The sequence below is a fragment of the Zalophus californianus genome, chromosome 1 (genome assembly GCF_009762305.2).
Source record: "Zalophus californianus isolate mZalCal1 chromosome 1, mZalCal1.pri.v2, whole genome shotgun sequence".
In the NCBI taxonomy this organism is placed as follows: Eukaryota; Metazoa; Chordata; class Mammalia; order Carnivora; family Otariidae; genus Zalophus; species Zalophus californianus.
Genome location: NC_045595.1, coordinates 198,047,132 through 198,062,430, shown reverse-complemented (window position 1 = coordinate 198,062,430; position 15,299 = coordinate 198,047,132).

The following is a 15,299-nucleotide window of genomic DNA, read 5'->3' as shown; positions in this document are numbered from 1 at the left end:
AGAAGACATGAACAGACATTTTTCCAAAGAAGACATCCAAATGGCCAACAGACACATGAAAAAGTGCTCAACATTGCTCGGCATCAGGGAAATCCAAATCAAAACCTCAATGAGATACCACCTCACACCAGTCAGAATGGCTAAAATTAAAAAGTCAGGGAACGACAGATGTTGGCGGGGATGCGGAGAAAGGGGAACCCTCCTACACTGTTGGTGGGAATGCAAGCTGGTGCAGCCACTCTGGAAAACAGTATGGAGGTTCCTCAAAAAGTTGAAAATAGAGCTACCATACGATCCAGCAATTGCACTACTGGGTATTTACCCCAAAGATACAAATGTAGGGATCCGAAGGGGTATGTGCACCCCAATGTTTATAGCAGCAATGTCCACAATAGCCAAACTGTGGAAAGAGCCAAGATGTCCATCGACAGATGAATGGATAAAGAAGAAGTGGTATATATACACAATGGAATATTATGCAGCCATCAAAAGGAATGAGATCTTGCCATTTGCAACAACGTGGATGGAACTGGAGGGTGTTATGCTGAGTGAAATAAGTCAATCAGAGAAAGACATGTATCATATGACCTCACTGATATGAGGGATTCTTAATCTCACGAAACAAACTAAGTGTTGCTGGAGTGGTGGGGGGTGGGAGGGATGGGGTGGCTGGGTGATAGACATTGGGTAGTGTATGTGCTATGGAGAGCGCTGTGAATTGTGTAAGACTGTTGAATCACAGATCTGTACTAACATATGTTAAGAAAAAAGAAAAAGAAGAAGATAGCAGGAGGGAAAGAATGAAGGGGAGTAAGTCGGGGAGGGAGACGAACCATGAGAGACGATGGACTCTGAAAAACAAACTGAGGGTTCTAGAGGGGAGGAGGGTGGGGGGATGGGTTAGCCTGGTGATGGGTATTAAAGAGGGCACATTCTGCATGGAGCATTGGGTGTTATGCACAAACAATGAATCATGGAACACTACATCAAAAACTAATGATGTAATGTATGGTGATTAACATAACAATAAAAACTTTAAAAAAATTTTTAAAACTAGTGTTCTAAAGTTCTACAAGGAGGCATTCTTGAAGCTCTTCTGATAACTCCACCTTTTCCCTAAGAAAACTTCATTGCTTAAGAAAATACAGTATGTTTTACATGATAGTGACTATCATTGGCATGCCTCTGCAGCACTAGAACATTCTACAAGCTTTTGTTGGTGATATTTTTCAGTCCCATATACTGTACTACGAATGTTGGAATGCATTTTACACATCATGCAGTCACTCTCCCTGGTGACATATAAGAACATTGAGGATTATTGAAATGCAATGACTTTTCCAAAATATGAGGGCTAGTTAAGGGCGGAACAGGAACCATGCATAAGTTGTCCAGTGATGTAGTATAGTAGTCTTTCTCTGCACCACACATATTTGCAGTTGTGCTATTTAATACAGACTGATTTCTAAATTATCTATTATCTGGTCACCTATTGATCATCTAGCTGTCTATTCATACAACAGATTGATTCAGAAACTCTCTAAGTTGGCTTACAAAAAACAGACACAACAAAACTTTAAATACTTAATATATGAAGTGAAAGGAACATAAATTTGGTAAACATAAGCTGAAACCCTGAGTGAGGATAATGGACAAATGCCCACTGTGAGAATTTTCTCCTGGTTAAAAATGAGATGTTAATTAGCGTCTGAGATTTCTACTCCGCAAACAAAGAAACAGGGATCCCATGATCCTATCAGTGTAGAGCAGATAACTGGATTACAATGGCTCACAGGCCACAAAATACAAATAAGCCAGTTGTTTAAGAGAGTAGTCAATACTTTCTGACAACATTGACAAACTGTTTTCTTGAAGAAAATGGCACCTCTCCAAAGAAATAAATTGCAAATAAAATCAGCTTGATGCCATCACTCTTTTCTTACCATGTGTTCTGTCAGCACATAAAAAGAACAAAGTACGACATTTTTTCATTACAGCTTCGCAAAAATCATAATAAATAATCTCTTATAACATTATAACTTAAAACACAGATGTAATTAAACTCCCAGCTTACCTATAATTATACCAGGATATTTAAGGATAGTTTTATGTAAAGTCACAGCATGTAGTAAAATTGCTGGTCCACAATATCATTTTCCTACTGATGCATGAAAGCCTGTCACTTTAAGGTGAAAAGTCTGCAGCATGTGGAATGTCCCGAAGGTGTAAAGGACATCAAAAGTCCTCAAGATGAATGATTAAGTCTGTGGTTACAGAGAACAGTCATCTAAAGATTCTACACTTTAGAAATAAGCTCAGTTTATTCATTTAACTTCTACCTGGTTTCTTTAAACATTCTTTGAATATAGTTTATTATACCTCCAAGAATGATTAAGACATTTGTACAAAGGGAACTATAGCTCCAATTACATCCATACCCTTACTAGGTCAAGTTTACTCATGTTACATAGGATAGAAAGAAGGTTGCCTAGTTTTTATCGTGAAAACATCCCTGGTTGATGAAAGCAAAAAACCTTTATCTTTGATCTCTCAGAAGCTCACCATTATCGTTCCATCAAGAGATTGATCCAAATCAGTCATACTGTTATTTTTGTTCTGTATTATCTATGGCTTTCCAAAAGAACCAGATTCATGTTTGGAATTTTTTTAATTTTTTTTATTTTCTCTCATATTTCATTTCAATATCCCCTTTGGTCAGGTAAGCAAATTTCCTGCCAAACATATTCTTTCCAGAACTCATGGGACTACTCCATTCAAAAGACATGTTGGAATCATAAATCATATGCCAGAAAATCAAATTACGTTTTTATATCAACTTTGAGGAGAATTTTTCATTTTGCACAACAGATAAAGGTAAAAGATTTCCATGTGGCCTCAGTCATCAATAGTCTTCCCAAGACTTCAACTGCCTTAATATTTCTAGTTCATTCTTATAATAGAACTTGTTTCTGCATAAATCAGTAGACATGGGAGTTTCAATGGGTCTGTGTCTTCTCAGAAGTTTCTTTGCTGAATATCAGATACTTAAAGTGAGAAAATGGGTCATCTGTTAAGCATGCTTTGCCATTTCTGCACCATTTCTCAGAAAATCATCAGTAAGCATAGTCTTCTCTTTCTTGAGAGGCTGGAATCAACCTTCCTCCAACTATCAAATGAGCCCTTTGTTCCCTGTGGCACTTGGTACTAGTGCTTAAGCTGCTCTGGAACCATCCTCCCTGAAAAAAGGTTTTACCTATTGTCTTACAGTAATACAGCACTTATAGTAATTCCTTTAAGCATCATATTTTTCTTACTGACTTCTTTATAATGCTTTTGATATTGCTTTGTTTTTAAAAAATGCTTTTCTGGGGCACCTGGGTGGCTCAGTTGGTTAAGCAACTGCCTTCGGCTCAGGTCATGATCCGAGGGTCCTGGGATCGAGCCCTGCATTGGGCTCCCTGCTCAGCAGGAAGCCAGCTTCTCCCTCTCCCACTCCCCCTGCCTGTGTCCCCTGTCTCGCTGTCTCTCTCTCTGTCAAATAAATAAATAAAATCTTTAAAAATAAATAAATAAATAAAATAAAAAATAAGGAATGCCTTTTTGATATCCTTCTTGGATTATTTTTTTCTATCTGTAGCAACTTGTCATCTTTACTAATGAGTTAGAAAGAAGGGAGGTGATACTTATACCTCTCACCTTGCGTTCAAATGGTCCAGTCTGTTTTCAGAGCACCAGTAATTAGGAAATATTTTGGATCCAAATGTCAAATAACACAGCATATATCTGTATGTTACTAAAATAGTTCTTTATGTTTCCATACCAACAACTGGGACTCAGGTAAACTACAGTCCTCCTTGTGTACACTGTTGTACACACACACACACACACACACACACACACACACACACACCCCTTCTCATCTATTTATAAAATCCAGAAAATTATTACAAGTTTATCTGGCAAACCATCTGTCTTTCACACTTATTTTACGCGATTGCATAAGTCAGGAAGCATTTCCAGAAATCAAGCCATGAAGTTAGCCTGGCATCCCAGTCTCATTTCCAGTGGATCTCTGCTAATTAGGAAAACTGTGAACAATGTCAACCTAGCTCCTTTCTGCGACTTTATTGGGGAATCCTTGCTTTTATAGTAATATAATCCAAGTCTACTAACTTGAAAGTATGGGCTTTATAGACACATACCCAAACTGTAAATTTAGTTGTTATATCAGCAAGGGTCTTGGTAAGAAAAGAATCCATACTCAAACTGAGTAATTGAAAGAGAGTTTAATAAAGGGCTGATTTAAAAGGTGCTGGATCCAGAGAACAGGAGGTCCTCCATAGGTCCAGATGGGCATCCTGGGGCATGAGTGAGTAGAAAGTGGAACTAGAGGGAGCAACTGGAAAATAGTCAACAGATAGGAGACTAAACATGACAACCATGTGAGGCCACACAGTAGGCACAGCAAGACACATCTTTCAATCCAAAGCAGAAAATCTGAGCTCTAGAATGGCATTCCAGAAGTGGGATGAGACAAGTAGTCTCTTTAGGATTCAACTTGCACAATCTATCATCATACCCTTACACCAATTTCTGAAATAATTTGTCTTAGTATCTCCTATATGGCCATATATAGTTTCATGAATAGTAAATTCTCAGTAAACTCCCATAGAGTCATTAAATAACTCTCCTCTTTTGTCCTCTACCACTGCTGTTAGTTTTTTATCTTGGATGAGTTTCCAGAAGCAATGTTTCAGAGTTCCAAGAACAGTCACTGTCTCCACATGCAACGATATGCCAGATTTGGACAAATAATGCACAGTACTATATTTTAACAGTTGTGATCAAGGCGGAGTGATTGCTGCACTATCCAAAAGAAGTGAGGTCAACAGCAAAGCACCTCTGTTAAATGAATTCATTTAGAAAAGCCTCATGGAACAGTTCATAATCTTACTGTGATGCTGCCTCACAGAGTTAAAATGACATGGGTGGAAGTGTTCAGGAGAAATTCAGAAACTCTCCTCTCCTCAATTTCACTATGAAAAAAAAAGTAGCACCAGCCTGTTTCAGGGTGAAATGGATGCAAGAACATCTTTTTCTGCCCACAAAGATGAATTGCCTGTAATGACGGCCATTTGAAAATTGTGGCGTCAAATTTTAAGCATCAACGTGGTATTTTAAAAAACATGTAACTCCTGTTCTGATGGAAATGCACAGGGTTCACTCTACTGCAGAATACATTACATTCAAGAAAAGAGGTTTTTTCCTTCCTCTAAAATTTCAGTATCTTGGGTGACCTATGGGGGAAAAAAATCTGTATTAGGTAGTACAGTAAAGGCTACACATAAGTATGCAGCTGTGTTATGTTTTAGGCACAGAAGCAAACTCTTTATATTCTAATAGCTAATTAAGATAAAGATTTGCTTGGCATGCAATTTTGCTTCCTTAGCATCTTTTATATTGAAGTCACTCTGACTTACAGAGCATCCCACATTTTAGTCACTGACCCATAAAATACAAATGAAAGCTGGTAAAAGGATAACAACATGCATTCTGAATAACTCGCTAGGAAATGCCTCAAACTTGAAAGACATTTTAATAATAATTCACCCACCAATTCCATTAGTCTTAAAGACTAGAGAAGCACAAAGAGAAAATTTGAATTACACAGCTCCACTTGCTAAAATTTAAAAATATTTCAAGCTAAATTTAAACCTTTCGGATGTGGTATCTTGCTGTTTTTGTGCTAGCAAGATGCAAAATCCTAATAGTAAAACCCAATTAATGATAAACTATATTTCTGTGCTTCACACTCTGCTCCTAGTGAGTGTCATTTCTAAAGAAACATATCAAGGAAAGGTGATTTAAACTGGTCTTATGATATAATTATGACACCAGTTTTTAAAAATAAGGTGTTTTTCCTGTGCAACCACTTCAGCCTTTTTGCTGAGTATCTCCTGTTGCATACTTTTTTGTTCTACCTGTGCTTCATACATAATGTTATGCCCTGTGAGTGAATCTATTTGTTTCTGACCACTTTTTCAAATCATCATTTGTTTGCTTTTTCATTTTCATTGTTTTTTGCATGTATATTAATCTCCTGGGACTGGCATAACAAAGTACCCCAAACTGGGCAGCTTAAACAATAGAAATTTTTTGTGTCACAATAAATTCTGGAGGCTAGCAGTCCTAGATCGAGGTGTCTGCAGAGTTTGTTCCTTCTGAAGGCTGTGAGGAAGAATCTGTTTCCTTCCTCTCTCTGGACTTTTGGTGTTCTACTGCCAGTCCAGCATTCCTTGGCTTGTAGATCTTTCATCATGATCTCTGTTTTCACCCACATCTGGCGCCCAGCCTGTGTGTCTGTATCCAAACTTGTTTTTTAGAAGGACATCCGTGGAGGTGACTCTCTAACTCCAGTATGACTTAATCTTAACTAATTACATCTGCAAAGACCCTATTTCCATAGAATGTCACATTCTTAGATCCTGGAGGTTAGTACTTCAATATGTGAATGGGGTGGGGTGGGGGGACCATCGGGCAGCGCACAATTCATCCTATGACAGCATGTTGGGTTGTTAATTTCAGTCTTTCTGTGTGCATGTGTGCCTAAGTTCCCAGAGTTTCAATTACTTCCCTTTCAAGTTTACTAATGAACTTCTAGACTTCAATGTCTATTCTGCTTTTAAGCCCATTCGATTAATTGTTTCTTGTTCTTTGTTTTGCCTGTTCTTTGTTCTATGTGTTCTTTGTGTTATCTTCCAGTTCTATTCTCATTATGTTTATTTCCCTTTAAATACTTGAATACATTGAGCATAATTAATGAATACATTAAGCTCTTTTATTGTCCTGTCTACTGATTCCATCAAGTTTGCTATCTAAATCTTTTTCTGTTGCCTAATTTTTTCTCCTGTTAGTGGGTTATATTTTTCTTCTTCCTTGCATATCTTTGCATGTCCAATAATTAAGAACATGGTGAGTTTATGTTAATGATGACTATATTTTGTAATATTCCTTCCAAGAGTGTTAAAATTTGTTCTGTCAAGTATTTAAGTTAATTGCAAAGCAGCTTGATTTGTTCAGAGCTTGGTTTTCAACTTTGTTACAGTGGGTCTAGAGTAGCCATTATTCTAGGGCCTAGTCATACTACAAAGGCATGGGAGTTCTGTTGGTCTCATTGGGCGCCCCAGGTATTGAATGATGACACCCACTCTTTTCTAGTTGAACCACGGTGTCTTCCAGCCCTTGGTGAGGTCTGAGAACTGTACTGAGTACATCTTCCTGGTTCTTTTCCCAGTCTCATGCCATTTCACCCTGTACATAGGAGGTTTGGTAATCATCAGCCCAATCAAGGGCATCCTTATATAGATTTCTAGAGCTTTCTCCACACAGTTCTCTCCTCCCTGGTACTCTTCCTTGCAAATTGCAGCTACCTCATTCTTCCAACGCTGGACTCCATCACTTCAAATCCAGGGGACCACCATGCTCTCCTTATGATTCCACTCCTTGCATCATGATCCAGAAAGTGCTTCCACACAGATTGTTGGAACACAGGATGTTCCTCCACTCCCTTCCTCCCTTCCTCTGTTTCCCTTGTCTCATGGATCACAGTTCTGTGTTCTATTTTCTAATATCTAAAAACCACAACAAATGTCACTTTGTATTCTAATTGTTTATGGCAGAATCCAGTTACTCTTCAATGACCATAGCAGAAGACTTAGTATGCATTTTGATAAATAATTTCTTTAATAGAATTTCTTCTTTTCATTAGTGGGGTTTTTCTGTCCTATTTAATCAAAATTGTGAAGATGATCACTTAAGTTTTCCTCTAATATCTTTACTGTTTTACTTTTAGCAATTAGATCTGCAATTCATCTGAAAAAGTATTTTTTTTCTGTACGGTGAGTTAGGGTCAAAATTATTTTTTTCCACATTAAATATCCAAATAGCCTAGTCTATTTATTAAAAACATTCACCTTTTATTAATGAACTGTTGTTTGCTTTTACAAATAATGTAACTATATGTGGCTTATTTTGGTACTTGATTCTGTTCCACTGATCTGTTTGTCTATTTTTACATCACCACCACACTCTTGACTACTATAGCTCTATAATAATCTAGATGGATCAGCTTTGTTTTTATGAGATTGCCTTGGCCATCCTTGGCCCTTTGAATTTCCTGATGTATTTTATTTTTTAAAAAAGATTTTATCCATTTATTTGACAGAAAGAAAGAGAGAGCACAGGTAGGGGGGAGCAGCAGGCAGAGGGAGAAGGAGAAGCAGGCTCCCCGCAGAGCAGGGAGAGCAAGATGGGGCTCTATCCCAGGACCCTGAAATCACAACCAGAGCTGAAGGCAGGCTCTTAATCAATAGAGCCACCCAGGCGCCCCTCCTAATGCATTTTAAATTCAGCTTGGTGACGGGCTCCTGGGTGGCTCACTTGGTTAAATGTGTCTGACTCTTGATTTGGGCTCAGGTCATGATCTCGGGGTCATAAGATCGGGCTCCGTGCTGGGTGTGAAGCCTGCTTAGGATTCTCTTTCCCTCTCTCTCTGCTCCTCCTCTCTCTCTCTCTCTCAAAATAAATAAATAAATAAAAATAAATTCAGCTTGATGATTTCTGAAGTAAATTAATACATACATAGATAGATACACAAATCCTGATGTTATTTTATATTTGATCTTATAGAATCCAAGGTTAGTATGAGAATAATTTAAAACTTTACCATAGTGAGTCTTCTGAAGCCTCATGAAATATTTTTTCTTTTATATAAGCCTCATCTAATTTCTGTCAATTCATTCTTAGATTTATTAAAAAGATTCTGCCCATCACTATCTAGATTTATTGCCATATATCTGATGGTTTTGATGTTACTATAAGTAATATCTTTCTTGCAACTGTTTTTATTAATTTGTTGCTGGTACATAAACACACAATCGTTTTTTTTCTTTTAATCAGTGACATTGCTCAATTTGCTATTAATTTAATAGTTTTTAAATTATTTTAGAACGTCATTGTACATGATTATCTTATTTTATAAGTAATGACATCTTTATTTCCCTCTTAGTTATCCTTACACTTTTCTTCTTTCCTTGTTTTATTTTATTGACTAGGGACCTAATTAAAATATTGACTAAAAAAATATATTGACTAAAAGAGGTGTCATCATCTTGTTCTTAATCTTGAGGGGATATTTTCACCTTAGTGTATGATTTTTCCTATAGGTTATTTACTGATATCCTTTGTCACATAAAGAAATTTCCTACTTCTAACTTGTAAAAAAATTTTGTTTAGGGGCACCTGGGTGGCTCAGTTGTTAAGCATCTGCCTTCGGCTCAGGTCATGATCCCAGGCTCCTGGGATCAAACCCCGCATCGGGCTCCCTGCTTGGTGGGAAGCCTGCTTCTCCCTCTCCCATTCCCCCTGCTTGTGTTCTCTCTCTCTCGCTCGCTGTGTCTCTCTCTGTCAAATAAATAATAAAATCTTTAAAAATTTTTTGTTTGTTTGCTTTAATCATAAATGAGTATTAAATTTAACCAAATTTTTTTCTGTATCTAGTAATATAATCATGACTTTTATTTTTATTCAATAATGTTGCAAATTATGTTGATTTTTTTAATCTGTATTTATCTACCTGGAATAAACCCGATTCAGTCTGGTAGATAGAACTGTCTAATGTCTCTTAAAACATCTTTTCAGGCAAATTGATTATGAATACATGTTGGAGTTTTTCCTGAAATTTGTCACAAAGGAAGGAGCTATGAACATGACAGTTGAGATAATCCCTGCAGGAGGGACATTTTATGGAGGAAAATGGTTGTATAATAATAGTCTTAGATAGTGTAAAATAGTCTTAGATAGGGGTTAACAGTTTAACAGCGAGTTAAACATTGTAGACTCTATGAGACTGGTTTAATGACAGTAGGTATTTCTAAGGTTGAACACTTACAATTTTAGAAGGGGTTCTTAAGTTTATCAATGTCTATCACAGAATTGCTAGAGAATTTTATCAGAAGGATAAAATTACTTCCAGAAGGAACAGCTAATCACATTAGACAATAAAAGTCACCTAGGTTTTGGACAATTCTTTTTAATGTCAAACAAAGTATCTGTTCATTAACTAAGAGGGTTACGAAAATCTATGACACCTGCTTAAGATTTCAACCAGTTGTAGAACAAAAGAATCAGTTCATAATGGAAGTTTAAAGGATAGTGGTAAGAAGAATAAAGATTCTGTTTGCTGGTGTCTTGTTGAGTCCAGCTGATCTCTATACTATGACACATACCTCTGATTCATTATTTATATTTTTAGTTATTTGACACAAGGGACAATAATGTATGAATCATATATATCGCTGTTAAGATTTTCATCATAACATGGCTTACACAAAAAATAAGAAACAAGGGAAGGAGTGTTAGGGGAAAAAAAAAAAACAACAACAATGTTTATCACCAAAGAAATGATTATATAATTAGGATCCATCAGTAGAACTAAATAATCCTCAGAAACCATTCAAATGACTATTATAAAATGTTTTCATTAACACTGATATTAACCACACATTGTTAAATGAACAACAAAAGAAGCAGATCCCAATACAGTATATTCTCATTAAAAATAATGTAAAAAGAGTAATAATGTATGTACAAATAATATATACAGAAATCATATATATAGTGATGGGGAAGAGCTATGTTAAATTATTTCTGGGATGATTATTTTTTTCTTTTTGATTTTTAATATCTTTCTTATGTAGATTTTTCTTTTATAATAAAAAGTAAATCTTGTAATTAGGTATTTTGTTGTAGTTAGACACAAATACAACTTCCCCACATATCATCTTATAAAAGCCTCAAAAATCTCTAAAACTCCTTTAAAAAGAACCTTTCCTTCCCTGCAAAGCAATTCTTTAACATGCGTTACCAAATGTATAATAAAAGGCCAAGAGAGGTACCCCATTTACCTTCTGTCTTATTTCCTACACTGCCTTCTTGAGAATACAGCATTTTGTGTGTTTTTATTCTGAGTATGTCCGCCACAAGTAGAACACATTATTTCACCATAGCCCATGGCATCTTTTGTGCAAATCAGTTGTCAAGTAACCCACCAAATGCAATTTATCCACTTCTCCTTACAGTTACTGGGGATCTTGGAATTATAGTCACTGGCCATTTTCCCCACAACACTTTGTTACCCCATCAAGCATCAGAATTTGTCAGTACAAAGGGGACAGGCATAAGATGCAGTGGACCTAAGGGTCATCTGATGGCGACAGTCCTGAAAGCAGGTTAATAACGAGTAGGCAAGTGTTTGAGGGAGTCAATCAGATTCCCATTATGTTTGAAGAATGTGGTGCCAAATCACAGTAGCCAGCTGCCCATCTGTAGGCCACAGAAGCCAGCAATGAGTACAGGGTCCTGGATATCACCAGCTTCTTTCATTTTGGCAGGATTCTGACTGGAAAAATTACTGATGAAGTGTTTCAAGTCCAGTGTGTATCCTATGGGTTCTTATTATCACTGCATATAATGTAATGAAAAAGAGTAGATGTCATTCTTATATGCAAGGTGGAGATCAGTTTCCAATTGCCAGCATATGTCTTTTGTTCATAAGTCACATTAAATTTGGTGGTAATACATCTCCTGATTTTTAGCCATTATTGTTTGCAGTAAAATTAATTAACATAAAAATTTTCTTTCTAGATACTCCATAATACTTCAATACCATATACAAATACTTGTCACTAAATGACAAAATATTTATTGACTGCATGATTAAATCACAAATATCCAGTTCTCTAGAAGAATGCATTATTCTAGATAAGTTAATTATCCAAATGATTGGGATATCACCCTTTTTGTACTGAATTTTCCTTTGATAGTTTCTAAAAGTGACACTCAAACTCAACACCCAAAAAATAAATAATCCAGTTAAGAAATGGGCAGAAGACATGAACAGACATTTTTCCAAAGAAGGCATACAGATAGATAACAGACACATGAAAGATGTTCAACATCACTCATTATCAGGGAAATATGAATCAAAACCACGATGAGATACCACCTCACACCTATCAGAATGGCTAAAATTAACAACACAAGAAACTGCAGGTATTGGCGAGGATGTGGAGAAAGGGGAACCCTCTTACACTGTCAGTGGGAATGCAAATTGGTGCAGTCATTCTGGAAAACAGTGTGGAGGTTCCTCAAAACTTTAAAAATAGAACTACCCTACGACCCAGCAACTGTACTAGTAGGTATTTATCCAAAGGATACAAAAATACTGATTTGAAGGGGCACATGTACCCGATGTTTATAGCAGCACTATCAACAATAGCCAACAGTGGGGCGCCTGGGTGGCTCAGTCGTTAAGCAGCTGCCTTTGGCTCAGGTCATGATCCCAGGGTCCTGGGATCGAGTCCCACATCGGGCTCCCTGCTCCGCGGGAAACCTGCTTCTCCCTCTCCCACTCCCCCTGCTTGTGTTCCCACTCTCGCTGTGTCTCTCTCTGTCAAATAAATAAAACCTTAAAAAAAAATAGTCAATATTATGAAAAGGGCCCAAACGTCCATTGACTGATGAATGGATAAAGAAGAGGTGGTATATATACATACAGAAAATAAATGAGCAAAAGATTTGAACAGCATCTTTTCAAACAGCCAATAGACATACAAAAAGTTTCTTGGCCTCACAAATAACGAGGAAATGAATATTAAGTACATGCTGTGCTCACCACACAATAGAATATTACACACCTATCAGAAAGAATGAAATCTTGTCATTTGCAAAGATGTGGATGGAGCTAGAGTGTATTTTGCTAAGTGAAATAAGTCAGTCAGAGAAAGACAAATACCATATGATTTTACTGATATTTGGAATTTAAGAAACAAAGCAGATGGACATAGGGAAAGTGGGGAGAGAGAGAGGGAAACAAACCAAAAGAGACTCTTAACCATACAGAACAAACTGAGGGTTGACGGAGGGAGGTGGAAAGGGGATGGGCTAACTAGGTGAGAGATATAAAGGAGTGTACTTGCTGTGATGAGCACTGTGTGTTACATGTAAGAGATGAACCACTAAATTCTACACCTGAAACAAATTTTATCACATATGTCAACTAACTAGAATTTAAATAAAGACTTGAAATCAAAATAAATAAATAAATAAAAAGAAAAAGAAAAAATAGAAGTGATTATGTATTTCTCTAGCTTTTTAAGCCATTATATGAAATATAATAAATTTTAATACTCAATAGCCCCAACTTTTGTGATAACCTGTAGATGTAGAAATTAGGCCACTGGATAGAACATATATTCTCCTAGACACCTATTTTATTATAAAAAAGTTATGATTTCATTTTCCCTATTTATTGTTTGTACCTTTCTTTTTAAATATGCAAAACTAGATCTAAATAATTTCCATAGCACAGATAATTATCTGCATATACACAAAAAAAGATTAGAAAATTGTCTTCTTGGCTATTGCCAATAATAATCTTTGTAGTATTACAATCTTTGTAATGTGATTTACAAAATATTTATCATTGAAACAATGTATTGTAGCCTCTTCCTTATTAGTTAGATCTCATCTGCTTTCTCATTGTACTGCATTTTTTGTATAGGGTATATGAAGGGAACTTAATTTTTTTTTATTATTATGTTATGTTAATCACCATATATTACATCATTAGTTTTTGATGTAGTGTTCCATGATTCATTGAAGGGAACTTAATTATTAGTATTTCTGAATTGTTATTTAGTGAATGGCTTATAATTTTTTCATCTAAAACATTGCATATTGTCACATATTTTTTTTCAATTTAACTTCTTTTATATTTAGCTTTTAATAGATACCTAGATGGTAGCAAGGGCTTTGAATGTAACAAGACAAAAACTTCATGTTCTCTTCAAACAATAGAAGACTAGCTTGTCTCTGGTCTCCATTGCAAACAATTAGAAAAACTAAAGAAGGCTTAGATATAAACATATATACTTGAAGACATTAGAAGGCTACCAAACCACTAAAGATTTGTGGGGGTGAGAGGATGTCAAGAGGGGTGAGCCTAATATTTAGTGTATCTTTGTCCCTTGAGCCTTTATTTTTTTGAAAATAATAAAGGGAATGAGTTGAGCAGCCTCATCAAAATAGATTTGCCAGGTACACCTCCTAGGGTTTCAGCTAGAACACCAAAGGACTATAGCCTAGGAGTATGGACGCCAGAAATAAACTAGAACTTATAAGGACTGAAACCCAAATTCTGACTTGTTCAACCCCTAATTAAATTGATTATGGTAATCAGCCAATAGCTAAAGAGCCTACCAATAGCAAAATTAAATCCACTCTAGAGGAAAACAATAATTCAGAGACACAAATTATGTTTACATTGTTTATACAGTATACTGGAATCAATCAAAAATAACTAAACCTACAAAGAGACAAAATATTTCCAAAAAGAAAAACAAGAAAAAATAGAATCGGAATCACAAGAGAAATATTCTTCAAAAATGAAGGCAAGAGACTTTCCCTGCTGGCCATGACTGAGTAATATTATATATGCAAAAAAAATCCAATATAATATGCAGATAAACTGTTAGAATTAATAAAGGAATAGAAAGATCACTATATAGTGCCAGTACACAAAAATATTTATAATCTTATCTATCAGCAACAATTAGAGAAAGAAACTCTTAAAATATATTATTGATAGCATCAAAACTACAAATATGTAGGATTAAGTCTTTTTGACTTTTTTTGAAGTGTGTAAGAACTCTGCAAAAAAATCTCTGAAGTATTATTAACAAAATTAACGGCTATCTAAGTAAACAGAGGGATATACTGTGTACACAGAATAAAAGACTATTTAAAAATGCAGTTATATCCAAATAGCTTATCATTCAATACAATTCCAATCAAAATCACAACAGATAAATTTTGGAAAATAACAAGCTAATTTTAAAATGTGTGTGGAACTGAAAATGACTAAAACAATCCAAGAAAATCTTGAAAGAACAGAAAGAACAAAGCTGGAGAGATTTGTACTCCCAGTTACAAAAATTTTCAAATCTCTAGTAATGACACATGAGATATTGGCACAATGAGATATAAATAAACAAGTAAATCAGAATAAAAGATCCAGAAAAAAGCCCACACGTACATGGACACTTGGATATGACAAAGACAGCATTAAAGAGCCCTAGGGAAAAAATAACTGGTTTTTCAATAAATTGTGTTAGATCAATAGTGTATCTGCATGAAAAGAAATAATCCTTCCTACCATGCTGCATGCAAAAACCAATACC